At 34.6% G+C, this 19,145-nt stretch overlaps 1 protein-coding gene across 3 annotated transcripts in view; it reads right to left on the reverse strand.

Moving 5' to 3' along the window:
• LOC149798257 (uncharacterized) overlaps positions 1–19,145 on the reverse strand; it is a 298,006-nt gene that overhangs the window by 36,914 nt on the left and 241,947 nt on the right. The window lies entirely within an intron of this gene.

The raw sequence follows: 19,145 nt of genomic DNA on the forward strand, positions 1-19,145 counted from the left end.
ACCAGAGCTAGCACATCATCAAAGGGCCAAAAGCATTAATGCCAGAATGCTTGGAATCACCTTCATCTTCCACCAACAAACAGTGCAGCACTTGATATTCTGTGCATACAAATTCATTAAAATGATCAAGTAATGTACCATATCGATCCCATATTGGCATCATGAACTGCTTCGCAGTTTATGAAAGATTCATTTAAATGTAATTGTGTTAAAATGTGTGTTGAAATAACTACCTCTTTCATGAATAATTAATTCTCAAATAAAGTTTGATTAAAATGTTTGATTATTCAAGCATGATTCATTCTGAAACTCCAATTAAATCACTAGAATTTAATCAGTCCTGACATAAAACTTTACAAATTCTGGCTTGCAGCACATAGAATTTTCAGTTTTATAGCATTAACTTATGATCGACACTGTTGGACCTCTGTGTTCTCCACCCCCCTGTTTAAAACGAGGATAGCACAATCATGTTAAACATAAATGTAAAATGTGTAATCTTGACCTCAAGGTCAAAAGGTTGAACTGCAAGATCAAAGCGTTGAAAATACCTGTAGCAATAAATTTTCTTAGCTTCTTAATAATTCACCTTAAGTGTAAAGAAAATCTCTCAAGGAGTTAAGGAAACATAAGCATATGAAAAAATGTTGCCAAAAGCTTAATGCTAATTTTCTACGATGGTGACCTTGATTTGAACATCAATGGGGCATATGAGTGTGATGTATGACAAATCATCTCAGCATCATAATCAATAATACCAAGTACAATTAACATGTATATATAGTTTTATGAAATCTTAGCAAATAAACCAGTTTTAATCCAAACCTTGGAATAGACTTTCTTGGCTTTATTATGACTAACTCCAATCATGATAAGAGTCTACCAAGCGGTTTATGAAATGTATACAAATGGAAAACATTAACCAAATACCATAATGAACTGATGAAAAAGTGACCAAATTGTGCTAATCCCACTTACAGGTATGTGGGTTCAACAAAAATTACATGTATGTATTTGTTTAGGTCCATGATGCAAGTACATTTATTTGATTCAACAGCAGGTCACAGTGATCTACTGGCTAAACATCTTGCAAAACTATTTTTCCAAAACAATTACAATCACTAAATGTATGAAATGGTCTCTTTCCTAGATTTTAATAGCAGAAAAATAGATATCAGTGGTTGAACATATTGTGAAAATGTATACTGTACATGTCAGCTTGCAAAATGAGCAATCTATAGCAATGTACTTCAGTCAAAACTGATGATTATTGTACACTATACATATAAGCTTACAACATGAGCTATTTATAACTACCATATATACTCACTTATAAGACAAGTCAAACTGCAAACTGCACAGACCCAGATCTGCTGTCACATAAAGCACCAGCAGATCTGGGTCCGTACAGCTTGTTAGGCATAATAAGTGTAACAAATAACACAGATCCTGATCTGCTTGCACATTATGCTACGGTCAATCAGACTCTTTCTTGTTTGCAGTTTGACTAGACTTATAAATAGATACGGCGTGTCAAAACTGATGATTGTTGTTGTTGTGGGGTTTAACGCCATTTTTTCAGCACACGATAGGCTATCCATGGCAGCCAGTATTAATGGTGGAGGAAGAACCCGGGAAAAGCCCAGAAAGAACAACCGACCCACGAGAAACTACTGGCAAGCTTTCTCACATACCAACATTGGCCGAATCCAAGACTCGAACCCATGCAGACAGAGGTGAGATTGCAGTGATCCGTAACGGAGAGCGCTTTAGACCACTCAGCCACTTGTGGCCCCCCAAACTGATGACTATGGTACACTGTACATGAAAGACTTTAAAACAAGGTTCTAAGGAATAAATATTTTTCTACCACTAAGTTTTAGTGTGCTTTATCCAACTGTAGAAACATTAAGCTTCTATTTTAAATGGTTAATAAATAAATGAACTTACCTTAATTTCAAAATACTTATGTGCATACATCAAAGTTATTTTCTGCATATGGATTGAGATTTTCCTTGTTTAGTTTTCCACAGAAAATTACATTTCTTTTACACCAGTCATGGACTATTTCAAGTACAGTACCACAAATGTATCAAGACATACTATTAACACAGTAGCTATCTACTTAATACATAAGTTACATATCTGTATTGAAATAAACATTATTAACAATTTGTTCCTCAGTATCAGATTTGAAAAATGCTCCCAATCAACGTGTTTCACGTGAGAGAGAGAGAGAGAGAGAGAGATTAGTTTGCATGCTAATTGTGAAGCCCTTGTTTAAATAAAGACTATTATATTTATATTATTATTATCATCATTATTATTATATTAGCGTGGTGAGAAGCACTTATAAATTATGATACACCAGTTTTGTTACCATGATGTCTGTTAAATACTAGAGACTCAAATCAATCTTAAATATCCTTATCCTGATTAAAATGTCACCCAAAACTTTATCAACAACTATCGACATGAATGGAAAAACTACTGAAATTATTAAGCTATAATAAATGCAAGCAATGCAACACAACCTGCCTTAGAGAACATACAGCTAGATTCTGTGCTAAAACATTTACAAGACAAAGACATGTATCTACAACACATCTGTTCCAGAAATATCCTTTATCCCTGATGAACACATTACTGACTTATACAACTAATTGTGAAGCACCTGCTAGGTAACAGACTGTGATCTAAGTGATGACACAGCATTACTCAAACCTGACCAAATAACTGGAAACACATTCCACCATGATGAAGGTAAATCAAGTGAATTTGAAGGCATACTTTTTCCTTCTGATCACTTTGTATTTTCCAAATAAAAGCAGATTTTATCTTATTTGCTCCGTCAGCCATCAACAGAATAAATTTCCTCCTCCTGTAATACATCAAATTTCGATCACCTGAATCAAAATATCCCTTTAATGAATATATCTGACTTTCTTTGATATTAATTTAGTTTGTACAACATTAGTTGCACTGAATATACCAATTTCTAAGACCTTTAGAAAATCAGGATTGTCAATTCCTCTACGATAACATTATCCCTTCCCAGCTGATCAAAATATGTACTGATCAGAATGGGTACAACTCCAACAGTGAACTGTAAGATCCGAACCTGTACTGCTTCTGTGTATATCAACTAATCAGAATATGTACTGCTTCCACCTGAACTGATTAGACCAGTGCAGCCCTCCAATACACCAATCAATTACACTCTTCAATGAAAAGGGCAGAAATCTTCTCCTTGTAAAAGGTAAGGCTAGGTAATAACACCCAAGAGTATGCAATCCATGGTTTGCTTTGAATTATTTATATCTAACAGGTCTATATATAATGAGCCATGTGCCTTACAGCCCTGCACTGGGTATTGAGGTACTGTCAAAAATTTATACAGGCTCTTGTCTGGTATATCAAGCCAAATAGAGCTGTAAATTTGGGTATGAAACATTATACCATATCCATCCAAATAGATCATCACACATTTTGATGTAAATATGAATCAACTTTATGGGGAGGTGGGGTGGGGTAAAATTTGGGTACGAATCAGTGTACTGAATTGGTCTTGATAAAGAACCTTGGCATATGGTCCCAAACATTGGGAATTGAAATTATTTTACTTTAAGGGCAAAGTAAAACTGAAACTAATATGCTGTCCAGGGATCTTGACCATGAACGATTTGATGCACCAAAAACATAAGATGTTCTTTATCAATTATAACTTCTCTGTACTTGCAGCAATATTTTATGGCATTTCCTCCTTGGCAAGCAGAAAAATTTAGTAAATAAAATAAAGTCAAATGTTTATTCTAGATTTCTCCATTTCAGTGCCATTTTCATCCAGGATGCAAACAAAAATAAATCCAAACTGCTGTTTATATCCAGAAACAGTAAAATGTGTACTCCTGTAGCTCAAGAATGCATAATAGGCCTGATGTGATCTTCTGTGGCTTGTACAAGGTGACAAATGCAGACAGGAATTGCTAAGGCACAGTTGTTAGTATGCAATATGCATCACTGGAAGGTTCAAACCTACCATCGGATGAACCTTGACACTCTACTGTAGTGTGTCCATGGATAAAGCACTTTACTCCCATTGCCTCAGTACTAAATAACCTACTTGTGTTGCCGTGCTGTAAAACACCAAAGACAGCAATGACACAAGACCACTGTCTACCACTCCACTGGCCTAGTGGTTAGAGCGTCCGTCTCAGATGCAGGAGGTTGCAGGTTTGAACCCCGGTTGAGTCATACCAAAGACATAAAAATGGTCCTAACAGCAGCCTTGCATGGTACTCAGCATTAAGAGGTTAGTGTTAGGACTGGTCGGCCTAGTGTCAGGATAATATGTCTGGGTGGTACAAGATGCTGTATGTCTATGGCATGATGCCCCAGTGCTAGACATCACTATAAACTGCCATGCTGTAGACATCATAGCGATATGATTGAAAAATTGTTAAATCCACGTTAAAAATGCAAATTATACACGCACACACACACAAAGAGTCCTCAAGAGATAAATTCTCCATGCTCAGATTTATTTATTATATAGTACTATAAATTGTCATGAGAGACTACCTCTCCTTATATAGTGGCAGAAAAGGTGGTCTTTCAGGACAGGTTTTACTGTATATGATAATGAAAACAGATGAAAACTTACTGCAGTGTTTTATTTTCTACGTAGTGTAATGAGGAGGACATGTGTTTGCATAAAAGATAGTGTGGATCTGAGTACAAAATTCAGAATTTACAATAATTATTGTGTGTATGATATTCTACTAAAGCTGTACGTGTATAACCTAGAAAATAGGAAAATCTCCCATGTTGTGCCTAAGGAGTGTGTTGTGCATAAGTGGGGGGGGGGGGGAAGGGAGGATAATGTGGAACACAGTTATCACTGAGTTGAAAATTGAAAACTGAATTGTCAATTTCATGTAGCCTTAACAGAAATATGCACTACTCAAACCATGTGTGATCCTGGAGCTTTCTGTTTTTTTCCCTGAGTCTTGGTGGCTCTGTGGTTAGTATGCAAAACTTCTGAATAATCAGATAATCCTGGATCGATTCGCTACCATCGCGTGTCCTTTGGCAATGCACTTTACTCCAATTGTTTTGAGACTAAATAACCTATACATATTGCTGTAAAACACAAAACCAAATCAAACTAAACTAGTTTTCTTTTCCCCCAAGAGATTGCTCAGTGAACTTTTCCTGTAACTGTAGATCTTGCTTTATAACCCCCATACAAACCTACATAAAAAATGACCAGCAGACAAAAGAATTACATGTGTTAGTGTATAATCTTGATGAGTGTACCAAATATTATGCACCCTGTGACTTTACTTAGTGATTTCTTTAAATATCATATTGACAGTGATTTTATTCAATTTGATTTAATCACCAATAATGATGACACCAGTATTCATAACTTAAGTGGTCTTTAAATTACCAGGTACTCATCTTTCAAATTCTATTGTTAATGATACACTGATGTTCAAAAATGTACAAGGTACATATAAATGTATTGATCAAATAAAATATGTCTGAGATGTACATTTAATACACTTTTATCTTCATGTTTAGCGGTGCCTGCTTGTGTCATGGTCACCATGGGACAGTCCCAAATGGATGGGTGGCTCTTCTGAAGTCTAGTAAATTTCTCATGCTTTTGCCAAGATTTTTGAAAAAAGAAAGGCAAACCTGAACTGAAGGCGGGATCTGAAGGCCAATAGGTTTTATGGCCAGGAAGCCATGGTGTGGACAATAAATAAGGAATAGATCCCAGAAGCTCCTCATGTTATGAAATATCAATATGTATTTGGATCATGAACCGCATTTTACAAACACCAGTAAGATTTTAATTGAATATTATTCATACTAAGTAATTTCTAAAGATTATTTCTTCTGGAAACATAGGGTACTTTCTGACCCATTACATCTCCCTTGGGCACAGTCTTACATGTGGCTTGTATATTGAATCTTTGAAAACCAAACGTTTGATGTACTGTATATACTCGTATACCAGATGGATCCAACTGCATGAATCCAGGAATGCTGCTGCGTAATTGTAATGGTAGATCTGGGTTTATGTGGAATGTCTGCAGATCAAACAAGACAGACCATGACCTACCTGCACATAATGAGCCAGCAGATCAGGGTTTGTTTTTTGTAACTGGACTTGACTTGAGTATATATGGTAGTGAATGATCCATATCACTAAGCCACATTCTATTATGTCGTGGTCATACACCAATCTCTTTAATACCCATTTATAAATATTTTCTACGACTCTTTCATAAGAAATCAAAGAGGCCAGAAAAAGTAAACATATCACAGTTTGAGCCATTTTATGAATTCAAATCACCTTTAACTGACACTTGGGACAGGTTAGATAATGGTTCTTGACCTATAAACCTATAACAGGTACATATCTATAATAGGTACTTAATCAGTGACGTATACTATATTACTTCAAGCAAATTAAAAATCACAAGATTTAAAGTGTACTCCACATCACTCATCAATGCTCTTTACCTACAGATGAAATTACATGTTTTCTACCCTTGCACCATTTTAATCTCTCATATGCCACATATTTCATAATTTCATAGGGCAGGAATGTAACTATTACATTCTGTGATCAGAAATAACATTTGTTCGTGTGCCATGCCCACATCTATGTAATGTTACATGCAAATTAACAATACACCACAATAGTTCACACACACACACACACACACTAGTTTGTAATTAAGTAATTTATACTGGTTATTTGTTTCTTAAGTTTCTAAATGAAGATATATCTTTTTTGATTTTATTGCTGTGGACTTGATTTTGCAAAATATCCACAAGTTTTTTTTAATACAGAATTTTATTTATAAATATATGAGGCTAAAAGCTTTGTCTTTTTATGAAATAACATTTAGACAGTTCTAGAATTTAGAAGAAAAAAATATGCATTTCAACATTTACATGTTCTTTTTGTATCTTAATGGAGATATGACACAGCCTATGCTATGAATGCTGATAAAGGAGATATATGACACAGTCTATGCTATGAATGATTATAAAGGAGATATAACATGACACAGCCTATGCTATGAATGCTGACAAAGGAGATATAATATGACACAGCCTATGCTATGAATGCTGACAAAGGAGATATAATATGACACAGCCTATGCTATGAATGCTGACAAAGGAGATATAATATGACACAGCCTATGCTATGCTAGGAATGCTGATAATGAGATATTTCAATCTCTTGTTTAATTTTTATTTTAATCTGACAATAAAATCACTAAAAGATAGTTTTAATTTTTTTAACTTACCTAAGTAGCATTAAAATACCATATGTACTCACTTATAAAGTTGAGTCCAACTGCAAATTGCACAGACCCAGATCTGCAATTTGTTAGGAGTAATCAGATGAACAAACAACATGGACCCTAATCTGCAGGGGCATTAAGCATCAACCAATCAGGATCTTTGTTGTTTGCCGTTGAGTTATAAGCAAGTACATATGGTACTGCTTGACTTCCTTCTCCCCACCCCCTGCTGTGTATTGGGATGTATTATTTCAGTGTATCAGACTGTACACTTTCTACTAAATGCTATGTATTTACCCAATATAAGTTAAGATAACATACTGTCATGATCTGCCACTTGGGTGTAACTGAGATTGTCTCCTGATATCCCACAGCCTTGATACTTTGTATTGCATTAATTGTCATGGTATGACTAGTATTCCTGGTCAAGATAAATCTGGGTTGATCTTCAACAGTGTCATAAATCATGGAGCATAAAAGAAGTATATTTCAGACAAGTTTATGTAGGCGTTCTATAAGTAGGTGAATTAACAATGATTATTATAGATCTTACAAGATCATAAGTGACTGTCCAGACTTTGGGCCAGAAAACAAATATCCCTCAAAAATTCCCATTATGAAAGGGAGTAAATTTTCAACCATTCCCCAAGGTTCTAAATGTAACAATTTTTGGGGCAAACTTGATACAGTACAATGTCAGTTATCCAGATGCCAATTATCCATAATGTTTTTATGCTGGTAGACATTTTCCATCATGTCTCCCATTATGCATCTTGGCACTGTTGGTAAATGCTTGTACAAATTCCCACCATATCTCATGTTAATTGCCTTGTCAATGTGGGTAAATACTTGTACAAATTCCCACCATATCTCATGTTAATTGCCTTGTCAATGTGGGTAAAAACTCAGACAAGTTTCCACCATGTCTCCTCTCAAGTACCTCATCAATGTAAGTAAATGCTCATATAGGCTCAAATCATGTCTACTGTTAAGTAACCCCTCAGTGCTGGTAAATGCTCATATAGGTTCACACCATGTATACTGTTAAGTAACCCCTCATTGCTGGTAAATGCTCATATAGGTTCACACCATGAATGCTGTTAAGTAACCCCTTAGTACTGGTAAATGCTCATATAGGTTCACACCATGTATACTGCCAAGTAACCCCTCAGTGCTGGTAAATGCTCATATAGATTCACACCATGTATACTGTTAAGTAACCCTCAGTGTTGGTAAATGCTCCTACTGATTCTCATTGCATCTCCTGTAAAGTAACTTGTCAACATTGATGTGGATTCCAACCACAACTGCTGTTAAGTACCTCATCAATAATGGTAACGGCTCAGATGGATTCCTGCAATGTCCCCTAATAAGTATCTTGTCTGTATTTGTAAATGCTCGTTCAGATTCGCATGTGCTAAGTTACATACCTCATCAGTGTTGGTAAATACTCGTACAGATTCCCACCACATGCCAAGTTACGTATCTTGTCAATGCCTGTAAATACCTGTACTGATTCCCACCACGTGATAAGTTACATACCATGTCAATATTGGTAAATATTCGTACAGAATCCCACCATGTGCCAAGTTACATACCTTGTCAATGTTGGTAAATACTTGTACATATTACCACCATGTCAGAAAAAATTTGGTTTCTCTTGATGGGTGCGCATAACAGGTAATTTAATGTACAGTCTTGAATACCACAACTTAATCTTTCAAGAACAATTTTGGGTATTTTTTAAATAAAATAACCTATTATTCCTATGAAATCTAAAATATAGGCCTGCTAATGCACTGTGTAATTAAAAATATTTAATTAGAGCAAATAATTTATATAACAGCAAATAAGTAGATGCTTGGGGGTGGTGGTGGCCTGTTATTGCAATATGGCTTACATTTACCTGAAAGATCTGTTAAGTAGCAGTAAATCAAGTACCATATTTATCTGAAATGACCTTCCCTCCCCCTTTGTTTTAACACATTAACCCCAGGAGGTTCTTGTCGTTTTTGCCTGAAATTTGAGTAGGAAACATATTTTGAAAGCTATTTCTGAATACATCCTAATACATCAACTTTCAGGTGATTTTCCAATAACTTAATGCCTAGTTGTGTTAGAAACATCATTCTTCATTGGCTATTTGGCTCGAGCATGAGCAGAAGGGTAAAAGTTGGATTTATTTTTTTACTTTTGATTTTTGCTTAATGGACCCATCATTTTCTTATCGAGACCAATCTTCATTCCAAATGCCCATCTTATCCTACTGTGTGCAAAATTTCATCTGTCTGTTTGCAGTTCATACCAGTCTGCCTTAGATCTGAGACCAAAAAGTTTAAAATCCAGACACAAAATCTGATTCCGACTACGGGCAAAGTTTGGGTGGAAAAAAAATTGGGTCCTAAAAACGAGGTTTTTTCCTTTGTATTTTGTAGTGCAACTAGGACTTCCAAATTATCTGGTATCATTGTTGAGCTACATCTGTCTACCTTCTATAATAACACCCACTTTAGTGCATCATACATGACCCTGATGCTACAGAGCTCGGCAGTAGGCTACTACCTCCAGCCACATAAACTCATCACCAGGGGTTAATGAGTTAATAAAAAATGTTGGCAAATAAGGACTTCTTTGTCCGCTAATAAGCCCACTCCCTAATTTTGGACAAATTTATTAGGGTGTCTTGTCTTGGGGGAAATACTGTAATCTACAAAACAGACTGATACCAGGATGTTTCCTTTCAAATCAGAACAAACAGGGTCAGGTTTTTTTTTTAGCATTTTGTACTTTAATTTTTTCTTATTACATGTATTGGTGTCAATTGCATACTGATGGCACATGTGAAGTGTTGCAATGCAAGGATGTTCCTCATCAAGTTTGTTTAAAATTAGTTAACAATTTTGTACTAAACAAAAATCTGGGCCATCCACAATTGATTTAAATCACTTTTGATACTCAGATTAGTTTCTTTTTTTCTCCACAAAGGTAATTCCCAATATCAAAAGCATCAGTTCTGAACATTTCTTGTAAGTATGATTTTCATTTGTAGCAGGTGCTTGGTTCTATGTCCCAAGTGACTCTTCTGCATCTAGTGGCATATACATGACTAGCAGATCCTAAGATACGGTTAATTGGCTCTCATGAACTACCACTTCAAGTCTAAGATCTATCAAACAAGAACAGGAGGAATACATATGATGCCAGTCTTATGTTTGCACTCTTACCATTCAACACTAGTCATGGGTTAGCAAATCAATTCAAGGCAAAGCTTTCAGAAAATATTCTGTCACGTCAAGGTTTATAACTGTTGACACAGCCATCACATTCAAGAGCTTTCCACCAACACAGACAAAAAAAAAATAAAGAAAAAAAATCAAATAATAACTCTTGTATGTGATCAAAATTCTAAAACTCGTGCATACATTAGAATTGGTATTTTGGTTTAAGGTGTGGTCTGAGTACCTGAAATCATATGTTGTAAACAGCAACCAAGATAGAACTGACCTGATTGTATAAGCCATGCAGTGACCTGATTATTTTGTGTGTGTGTGATCTGGATTTTTAATGTAGCTTTAACAATTTTTCAGTCATATCGCTAGGATATCTGCAGTGTGGCAGTTTACAGTGACGTCTAGCACTGGGGCATCATGCTGCAGGCATGTAGCATGATGTCCCACCCAGTCACATTATCTTGACACCAGGCTGACCAGTCCTAACACTAACCTGATTATTTTAACCATTCAACTAATGATTTTTATAAATACCAATGTATCACATTCATAACTGAGTAGATTAATTTAAGGTAGTTTTAATTATATTACTTTCCCAATATATTTATAACAGTATTAAATTGATTAATTGAAATGTGTTAATGCAACATGTGACCTGGGCTGTTAGATGATACGCATGTAGGATTTACATGCCATTTAACTTTTCTATGACTTTTTTTTGATACAAAAGGTGCAACTAAAATGATGATACAAAAGAGGTCAACTTTTTAATTCAGTGTAACAATAGAACAAATACTTCTGCAAGTCAGATCTCAAAACAGTCAGCACTTAATTCGGTTCTCAGAGAAACATTGACATATTGAGAATGGTAGTTTGCCACCTTTTACGTTTAAATACAAGAGGGCATAATGCATTTATGATAATTATATTTAAACCGATATAAAAGACAGAACTAAATCACAAATTTCACTTGATAAAAAAACTTGCTTAATGGCTATTTATTTATTAAAGTACTGCCTCCACTAGACGTAAGTGATATTATCATTGACTGAAATTTCGTTGAATATCATTATTTCTGGTGTAATAGGAATGTTGTTTGGAAAGAAAATGTAACAAAATATGTGACTTCTTATTAAAATTTGATAGTTTCATAATGCTCATTGACATTGCCAGGTCTTATCTACTGATTTTGACGATAAAATGAACGATATATCAGAGTTTCAGTTACCAATTTTGATCACGATTTTCTTCAATTTCAACAAATAGGAATTCATTTTCTGGTAAAAAAAAATATGGGATCCATGCCCGACATCCCATTATAAGTAAGTTCATCAGTTATCAGTGCGCCTGTTATCAATGGAGTTGTGTATAATGATTAGTAACAACACTGTACTAAGTGCTTCAAGTAGTGGATAAAACTGGATCTAGCACAAATCAGTTTTGGGATTTTTTTTTATTTTTCTGGCAGGCAGAGGGTGCTAAGGTCAGCAATAAAAAAAAAAAAGGCTGGTTGGTTGACTGGAAAATATACATTTTTGTGTGTGGCCTAAGCAAAGAAACTTGTGTTGGGAAATAAACACTAAAGGGCTATAATTGGTCCAAATGCTGATATGACATACTGGAAATCCAACCCATTCAAGGCATCATCAATACAAACTGTCACATCAGATTTGGTTGAGACAATCAGGGGGGCATACTCTTGTGCAAGATATCAAGGAAAGATAGAAATAAAAATAGTTCAAGCTCTGATCAGTAAAAAGGTGCATACTAAATTTGGCTGAAATCCAAAAATCCCATTAAAACCACTGCTGCCAAAACCAAAGTTAGGAGTAATGAAAAATCAGGGGCCATGATTCTTTTAAATGATATGATGATACTCTGGAACCCTTAACTCAATCAAAGTCCCATTACAACAGCGCTTCATGAAAATTTTGCTGAAGTTAAACAATCCTTGGTAAAATAATGCAGCAGAAACCAAAGTCTGGAGGATGAGCATACAAGAAATCAAATTCACTGAAGGTCTCATCAAAATAAAGCTCCTTACCAAATTTAGTTGAAATCTAACAATTTTATCAAACTAATGCTGCTGAAACAAACTTCCAAAGGAAGGTCAATCCATGTGCGTAACTCTTGTAAATGGCACTGTGGAACACCATAAATCAAACTACATTAAATTCTGATCAAAATAAATTAAGAAACCAAATTTGGTTAAAATACTATAAAAACCATGATATAGTTATACTGCAGAAACCCAAGTCAGGAGTATGGGCAATTAATTAATGGGCATAAAATAAACTGTTGATCGATGGACAAATTCAAATAAGATGCTGTTAATACAGAACTCAAACAATTTTGCCAAGCTCACAAAATTATTTTAATGCTTTTCTTGCAAATTTGGATGTTCAAGATTTTGCTGTTCAATGGAAAGGTATAAATAAAGGTTTCTTGATTGTACATGTATCTTTCATATTTATGCAATACCAACCTTGCTCTTTTTCCCTCTAATCATTATATATTAATCATGCTAACTTCAAACTTTGAATGATGAGACATTGATATATTCTACAGTAGCTAACCTTGATACAGGTCATGGTAAGAAGTTTGATTATGACACAGAATGTTCATATACAAAAGATCAGTTTAATTGATATTTAAGTTAATGTATTAACTGTTTCCACCTAGGAAAATAGTTTGTCCAATCTTTAAATATGTGGTTTGCAGAAAATAAAATATCACTGAATAATGGTACCCCACCCAAAAAAAATGCAATTTAAAAGTATATACCTTGTATTGAGATTCCCAGATTCAGCAAGGGAAGTAAACAGAAGTCACTTTTTCTAGTTAAAGTGCTACACCTGTTATGTAAAAATACAAAGACATTTAACCATTTCAAGCACACTGAATTATCAACTCATAAAATCAAACCCCTGTAGAAAGAATCCACCCTTTACCTCATAGAGCATAGTGACAAAGTGCAGCATGCTATAAATAGAACACCTGTTACCTAGTCGACCGCATACACATAGGCCTGCCTGTGAACTGTTAAGCAATGTAGTGTATGTTATGTTTAACAGCAATTTTAACCATTTTACATTTTTGGTACATATCTATTATATGTGGAAAAATTTAAGAGTAAAGTCTGATTGTTATAGCTGTGTAATTAATTTTCACGGAAGAATTTTTTATGTGCTTTAAAATCTTGAGAGAACTCATTCACCGTCATGTCAGTGAGGCCATGTGACCAACCATAGCTGCCATTTCCCATACTCAAAATTTACATGTTTTTCGTCTGCGTCTACATCACTAAGTCATCTGAATTTGATAATTTATAAAAACTAATTGCTGCCTACATCAATATCAGAGCCTTTAGCTAAGTTATTGAATCTTTCATAGTTGTGATTCTACTAGTGAAAACTGCATAAGTACTGAATGAAATCCGCGACCGCCATTTTGGAGAGTCGAGATTATGACCAGTTACTTTAAATAGCAGATATTGACCAGTGCATAAACAGTGACCATGCGATCTGATGTAATTGTCATTCACAGAAATGAATGTAGGATCTAACGGGGTGGGGGTGGGGTGGTGGGGGTGGTGGGGGTGGTGGTGTCCCTGAAGGTGGCACTATGAAAACCAGCTAAAAATGGCTGATGTTTACAGCAGGCGTCAAAAGGCACTTCCATGCGAATGGAGTAGAGGCATCCAAAGACGCTTGCATGAGGTAAAGGGTTAATCCAGTCCTGTTTAAGGTTTAGATGACTCATTTTTGTACATTAGCACTGCTCTGGTACATCAATAGCTAAAAACTTGCCAATAAAGCTGATGTTATTCACCCCATCAGGCACTGGCTGTCTGACCTTATCAAACAATCATTTACCTATCTTTGCATTTAGATGTCATTAGTTAGAAATAAAGGACCTTGTTATTATGTAAACCTTTTCAGTCGTGATCTACTCTTTTGAGTCTATACAGCAAACCTGTCATGAGCCAAATGCTTGTGATAATATCGTAATATGTATAGTCACAGGCAATGGCAGTTATGAAAACAAACAGAAATGTTATTAATTGATATGCATTGTTGCACACTGAATGTGCTCTGGGGGATTTTCCAACTCAAAAATGCTAACATCTCCTTAAACATAACAACTTCCAAGATCTTGATCTTACCGTACGTTATTTTTATATTAAACTGAAGTGCCCTCTGCAATACTTTGCAGTCTTTAGTAATGTTATTGTGAGCTTAAAGTTGTATAGCTACGATGTCGTAGCCTCAACTTGATTTGTTGTGTCCACGAGGTACGAGTAAGGGTACTAATATTAGTACTAAAAGTTGTATGGTAATAGCGCCACTTTTTAACGATATCTTTGTGATAATAGATGTATACTATGAAGACTGGTGCATCATCAAGTACCTAGGTCAAGATTACATCTTGCATAAAATTCAACTTTTTTCTTTCACCGGCTACTGCTTGTACACTGTTGCTGTTTTCACCTGACAAACATATGAAATGAACAAATGTGGAGGATGGCTGATTATGGTAAGGGTACTACAGTATACTGCATTGAATTATAATGCTACTTTTTAGGCATGTGTGCATGTGTGTGTGTATCTCCAATTTGTACACTATCAACTACCTTTACTTCTGCTGACGTGATCACAGTAAATTCTATTCTGATACATCACAAATGAGGTACATCATAACATTATTAGTCACTTTTCGTGTTTTGGGAGACTGCCATATATGTTTGCCACAATAGTTTAAAAGATTATTGTACATTAATATACAAGATAGGACAACCAGGAAACAAATTATGTATCTTAAACAATTTACAAAACTGCAAAACATGTCAACTGTAGCTAAATTGACATTTGTTCCAATATAATATTCAGGTTCCGACAGGAAAAAACCCCAAAAACAAACATGCTAAATTGTAAATTTAGAAATATCTGACTCGAGATTCTGCTGTCAACATTCTGGTATTTCCATTATGTTTTCTTTTCAACAACAGTGCCATTCCTTAGGATTCAACTTTTCATGGCAATATGATACGAACTGTATGTGACCATTTTATTTTCTTTCGAGAAATTAATCTTGACTTTATGAAAATCAAGCCAACATTATAGATATATATTTCAGACCCATTCTTCTCATTAATATACGTTGTTTTGACAATGATGAATATAATTTTAAACTAAATGTGGGAGCTCTACAATTACTAAAACAAAATAGTTGGACATGACCTTGACTGTTGTAAAAAAACAATTGGCTGTTTTAAAAATAAAAATAAATGCAATATGATTTAACAAGAGTCCCTTGAAAGGACCAATGCCCTACCCAGTTCAAAGAATTTCTTCTTTTTAAATGCTGAGAGATGAAACTAGACACCATCTCTGATATTCTTCAGTGGTGTTAATACTAGATGTCTGATTAGCACAAGTTTCATTTAGGACAAAGTGGACACCATTAAAAGTCTTTTGGTCAAAACCCCATGTCATAATGATGATTCATTCAGGTAGAGTGTTGACAGCAAGATTTTCACAACAGCTGTCATGACAACCATACAGGATGTATGACTGGCACCATTTCATTTTAGAATCAAATAGGTATCATAAGAAATCTATTGGTGAAAAGTTTTTGTTTAGGTAGCCATCCATTTGGGAGTAGAGATAACAATATTTTCAAGACAGCTATAATGGTGACTACATTGAAGAGTAGTCAATTTCATTTATGAACAAGCAGACACCATAATAACTCTTCTGATAAAAACCACGTCAGAATGACTTTCCTTTTAAGAGCAGTAGCTGAAATGAGATTTTCAAGATGGCCACATGCTTGATATCAGATCAGCACCACTTTAATTCAAGAAAACAATATAAGAAGTCATTTAATGAAAACCACATGATGACACAACCATTAATTCAGGAGATGTAATGACAACAAGATTTTTAAGCTGGCCACTATGGCATTCACATCTGACTGCACCATTTTCATTTAGGATCAAGAAGACACCATAAAAAGTCTTTCGGGCAAAACCCCTTGTCAATATGATGTTCCATTCAGGAGTCGAAATAAAAAGATTTTCAAGATGGCTGCTGTGGCAGCCATATTGGCATCGTTATAATTTACGACCAACCATACAAAATAAGAATCCATTCAGGCGTAGCGACAACAAGATCTTTACATGACTGCCGTGTGGCAGCCATATTGGAAGTCAGATCGACACCATGTTCATTTATGTCCAACTGAACATTAAAAGAAGACTTTTGGTGAAAACCTCACATCAGTATAACGTTCAATTTAGGATGAGGTGCAATAAGATTTTCAAAATGGTGGCCATAGTGAATTTCAGATTTGCACCATTTTATCTACAGCCATCTAGACATCATAAGTCTTCAAGTGCAAACCTCATGTTATATGACCAGCCAAGTAGGAATATTAGCAATAGCTTTTCAAGATGGCTGTCATGGTGGCCATACTGGATCCCAGATCACCATTTTCATCTGGGCCTAGCAAGGCATCGTAAGAAATCTTTCAGTGAAAATTACATGTTGATACAACATCCATTCAGAAGGAGTAGTAATAACAAGATTTTCAAATTGGCTGCCGTGGTGGCCATATTGGATGTCAGATTGTCATAATAAGAAGTCTTTCAGTGAAAACCACAAGCTGACATAAGCATTTACTCGGAAGTAGTGAAAACATGATTTTCAAACTTGCCATATGGGATGTGCAAGCAACACCATTTTCATCTAGAACCAACTACATGGAAAGAATGTGAGTGTAACATTTTATGGCAAACTTCCAAGCAATTCAGGAACTAAAAATGATCACTACTGGATATTAGGTCCAAATTTCCATCTATTTATAGTATAAACATCATCAAGCAATTTCACTGCTAGAATATGATTAAAAAGTTTAGGATCACAGAGGACAAACAACGATATAAACTATATTTACTACTGAAATGTGTCAGCTAAATTTAGAGGAAAACACTTTAAATTCTTTAGCTTTCATAAATACTGAAAATAAGGATAACTTTAAAATTTATAATAAACATCCCATATATATATATATATATATATATATATATATATATATATATATATATATATATATATATATATATATATATATATATATATAGTTAGTTAGTTAGTTTTTAATAAAAACTTGTCTAATAAAACCTGGCAAATGCCAGAGCCAGCAAGTGTTGCTATAATAGGAGATTGCACAGGAAAATCTAATAAACTCTGGGGTGGATGAATGGCTTAAATATGTTTCATTAAGCATAGATTTATATTTTCTGTCATTTCAATTAAGTATATATTGAAATTTGGGGTTGTGGGAGTAACTCTAGTATATTTGCAAATGGGTTCCTGTGATTATTTCCCTTTATCTGAATAAGCAAATATAATGTTGACTAAACAGTTGGACATGAAATTTGTCTATAATATATATATATATATATATATATATATATATATATATATATATAGATAGTCACATGGATATCTGGCTTTGTTATCTGAATAATATCACTGTACTCTTTCATGTACATTTTGCATATTTTGCATTTTGGAATTCTGCAAAGAAAATTACACTGCAATAGTAACATGTGCAAACACTTTACTGAGAGAAACTGAAACTTCACTCCAATTACATGTTGGTTACCATGACGAGGTGACAAGATGGGGGTTAAAGACCTATAAACTAGTCAGCATATAAGTGCTTTTTTCCTTCCTACTTTTGAAGAAAACAATGAAAGAAAAGATGAGCAAACTGGGATACATGGACTGAACACTATTTGGCACGAATCTCCCTTTCAACAATCAATCTAAATATGTCTCATGTTACAATGGAAACTAGTCTAGGATGCATAATTGTAGATTAATGGCAATTTCCCAAGAATCCCTTTTTTTCTGCCAAAACTGGATAAGAAAATCTCTCTCAATACCTAATGTTCAGTTAAAGATAATTGATTGGTATTGATATTAGTTTTCCATTTCAAATGCAACTAATAAAAGGAACAAACCGTGGGCCTGGAGGAGACAGCCTTAGTGTTGACAAATAAATAAAGAGGTTTTTATATCATTATGCACAAAAAATATCATGAATATAACATGTGATATACCAGTTTATATTATTGGCATTAACTGTGTGATTCCACATTTTCAAAAATCTTTACCTCACAAATGAGTTTATCATGTTACAAACTGTAATGTATCCATACATCCTTCAAAGTCATTTCACCAACTACGTTACACTTCATACATCAGTGATATATCTCACATGACAATTCATACATCAGTGATATATCTCACATGACAATTCATACATCTGTGCTAATTTCATATGACAATTCATACATCTGTGCTAATTTCATGACAATTCATATATCTGTGCTAATTTCATATGACAATTCATACATCTGTACTAATTTCATATGACAATTCATATATCAGTGCTAATTGCATATGACAATTCATACATCTGTGCTAATTTCATATGAAAATTTGTTAAATTCATTGAATAATCTGAACACTTTGCTCATAAAGTCTCAGAAACTACTTCTTTCGTGTCAAGC

This window comes from Sinohyriopsis cumingii, chromosome 6, assembly GCF_028554795.1.
Source record: "Sinohyriopsis cumingii isolate HCF-2022 chromosome 6, ASM2855479v2, whole genome shotgun sequence".
Taxonomy (NCBI): Eukaryota; Metazoa; Mollusca; class Bivalvia; order Unionida; family Unionidae; genus Sinohyriopsis; species Sinohyriopsis cumingii.